Below are 3,680 nucleotides of genomic sequence, written 5' to 3'. Positions count from 1 at the left end.
GGGAGGCAGAACCCTGATGCTCCAGTCTCGCCCCTGGCAGGGTGGTTCAGGGCCGGGCTCTGGGCTCTCCCTTGGCCTCTGTCAGCGGGGCCCCCGTCAGCAGTCACGGGGACAGGGACAGCAGAGGGCTTCCAGTGTGTGAGGAGAGCAGCGCTTGGGCTTGAGTTGCAGGGTACTAAGGCCCGCGCAGCCTGATTTTATTCACTTTGTCTGCTCTATAAATTTCCCTCATTAAAAATCGGTGACTGAGATGAGCTGGTGCTCATTCAGAGTTTCAATCTTACCTCAACAGATAATCCTCATACCCTTTCATGCCCCCTCTCCTCTTGCCATAATGTCACTTGTTATGTTCCTCCCCCAAAGTATGTTTCTTGGGAAGACTGTTGCACCCATGAAATAAATGAAATGGTTATACAAAAATAACCTTCCCAGATGGGTCTCATACAAATACAACGTTACTGGCCAACTTCTGGTGTCAGCACTATATATATCACCCAAAACTTCCAAAGAGATGTTTGGCGATTGGTTTCCAGTTTACAAGTGATCAGTCTAGTTGTGGCTTAAAGGAGCGGAGTCATACAGAGATAACAAATTGACTGAGAGAGAAATTAGGGAAACAGTTTTTACAATACCATCAAAAAATGAAATACACAGGAATTAAATTTACAGAGGATGTATACTTTTCTACATTGAAAGTTACAGTACTCTGAAATAGGAAATCAAAGATGATATCAGAAAATGGGAAAACATACCTTGCTTCTAGGTAGGAAGAACCAATATCGTGAAAATTAACATACTTCCGAAACTGCTATATAGATTCAATGTGATCCCAGTTAAAATAACATTAGCTTTCCTCACAGGACTAGAGAAATCAATTCACTTGGAAAGAGAAGAGATCTAGAACAGCGAAAGAAATTCTGGGCAACAAAGGCAAGGCAGAGAGCATCACAATCCCTGACCTGAAATTACACTACAGAGCTACAGTGATTAAAAAATGAACATCATGGTATTGGAAAAAAACACACCTGAGGATCAGTGGAATAGATTAAACGATGCAGAAACCACTCCAAACACACTCAGCCACCTTATCTTTGACAAAAGAGCTAAATATGTTCACTGAAAGAAAGATAGCCTCTTTAATATATGATGCTGAAAAAACTGGCTTTGTACCTGCTAAATGCTAATGCTAGACCCATGTCTCCCACCAAGCACAAAATAAAATGAAAATACATCAAGTATCTAAATAATAACACATAAAAACTAGAGATGCTGGAAGAGAAAATGGGTACAATGTTTGAGAACATTAGTGTAGGCAAAATCTTCACGAACAAACTCCAGATAGCACAGGAAGTGCTACAAAGAATCATCAACTGGGATCTCATCTTATGAAAAAGTTTTTGCACAGCAAAAATACTCACCAATGGAGTGGGACGAAAACCACCAGAGTGGGAAAAAATGTAGCCAGTGATTCCTCAGACAAGAACTAATATCTAGAAAATATGAAGACCCCTCAAATTCAAACATCCAATACAAAAATGGACACGTGAGATGGATACACTTTCGTAGATGAAGAAATAAAAATGGCAAATAAATACGTGAGAAAATGTTCGATAAAACTGGTCATTCGAGATGCAAATTAAAATAAAGCTGTGATTCCATCTTGATACAGAGAACTTTTGTAAATAATCTAAAAACCTACAAAATGTTAGGAAAATGCAAAATGACTTCTGCTGTCTCTATCGGCAGTCTGCTTAGTTTAGTTCAAAATTAACAGACATTGCAGGCAGTGACCGTGAAATGGGACGCCTCATCCCTGACCTTGACACCCGCTTCCTGTGCACCAGAATAGATAGTGAGACGAATCTTCAGGTGGACTCCTGACGACAAGGAACTGTTACCGCTGCGTTAGAGTTAACTGTCTTCTTACTGTGATTTGTAGATGGGTGATGTGAACTGCGGAGATGAAATGTAACTGCCTGAATGAGGTCACAGCTCTAAAACCTGTAGAGGACGGAGCTGCAAGGCCGCAGGGTGTCGATCACTGGCACTGCTCTTAGTGCAACTGAGCTTTTGTTGACAGAATAAATGTCTTACTATTTTACTTCCACTCAGCTTGTCTCTGTGTGCGTCACTTGCCAATTCCCTCCGCAATATGCTCACTCCACAAAGAATGGCTATGACCAATAAGTGAGCAAATAAAGAATGCTGGTGGGGCTGTGCATAAAGAAGGGCCCCTTCTCCACTGCTGGTGGGAACGCGGACTGAAGCAACCACTGTGGAAATCCAGGTGGAGTTTCCTATAAACCGGGATTAGAAGGCACCTTGACCTGGACATGCCCCTCCTGGGTATCATCCCAAAACATTAAAAGCGTCAAACTACAGCAACATAGGAGCACTCATGTTTACTTATTTTTTATATTTTATTTATTTATTTTGGTTTCTTGAGACAGGGTCTCACTATGTAGTTGAGACTTATCCGGAACTCACTATAATGCCCAGGCTGGTCTCGAACTCACCGCGATCCTCCTGCCTCAGCCACCCAGTGCTGGGATTACAGGCGTGCACGACCACGCCCAGCCAGCACTCAGGTTTGTAACGGCAGAGTTTTATACTTAGCTAAATCTTGGAAACAGCTCAAATGCCCATCACCCGATGAATGCATAAAAAAGATGTGTATCTTTTAGTACAATGGAATAAAGAAAGATAAAGGTGAGGCATTTCTAGGTAAATGAACACACCTTGACACCACACCCTTGAGTGAAATAAATTCAACACATGTGTGTAAATATCTCACTGTCTCTCTGGGGTGGGAAACTGAACATATAAAAAGGACCAATATATTATGAAAGAGGAAGAAATTCTTCTCAGTTATACTGAGTGGGAGATACTTTGTTAATAATGAAAATGTTTTATACCACAAGAGCTACAGTATTACTAGGAGATGAGTTTAGAAATAGAATTACAATCAAAAATATATTCATTGAAGATCACGATACACAGTGTATTTACCATAGTGATTCTCTATTTCCATTATGAAAAACTTATTTCTCCATAGAACTCTTTTTATGTTTTCTTTATCACTATCTCCTTGTAACACATGACAATAAATGCGATGCACATCTGCCATCATTTTGTCCTCTGTGGCTCCAGCATGAAAGTTTTATTAGGTTAATTCTAGCTGGCCAATTCACATATTTTAGAACGATGCACATCTGCCATCATTTTGTCCTCTGTGGCTCCAGCATGAAAGTTTTATTAGGTTAATTCTAGCTGGCCAATTCACATATTAGAGCTGTGAACAGGAGAGGACAGTTTCTGGCCTCCGCAGTAGTGAGGAGTCAGACTCCCCGGCACTTGTGAGCTTATTCTAGTCCACAGCCTCTCAGTCTCAGAGCCACTGGCTCTTCGTGCTAGGTAACCCCGTGTTTGGGATCTGCGCTCTGCACAGGAGAGTCCTTCGGAGCAGCGCCCTCTCCTCTGCCTGTCACACCCAGCAGCGCCTCACTATGCCTCCCGCCCAACCTCTGTGACAAGGCAAAGGTCTCCAGCTCCTGCACACTTCCGACAAAGGGATTGTGCACTTGGTGACCGCGGACTGTGCGACTCGGCCCTGTGCATCTGCTCCCCAGGGCCATAATTAGATGGGTCATCGGAGCCTTAGCAAGCTGAAAGCTCTTGTT

The sequence above is a fragment of the Fukomys damarensis genome, unplaced genomic scaffold (genome assembly GCF_012274545.1).
Source record: "Fukomys damarensis isolate Sample0158 unplaced genomic scaffold, DMR_v1.0_HiC HiC_scaffold_37, whole genome shotgun sequence".
In the NCBI taxonomy this organism is placed as follows: Eukaryota; Metazoa; Chordata; class Mammalia; order Rodentia; family Bathyergidae; genus Fukomys; species Fukomys damarensis.
Note: the sequence above shows the minus strand (reverse complement) of the source record.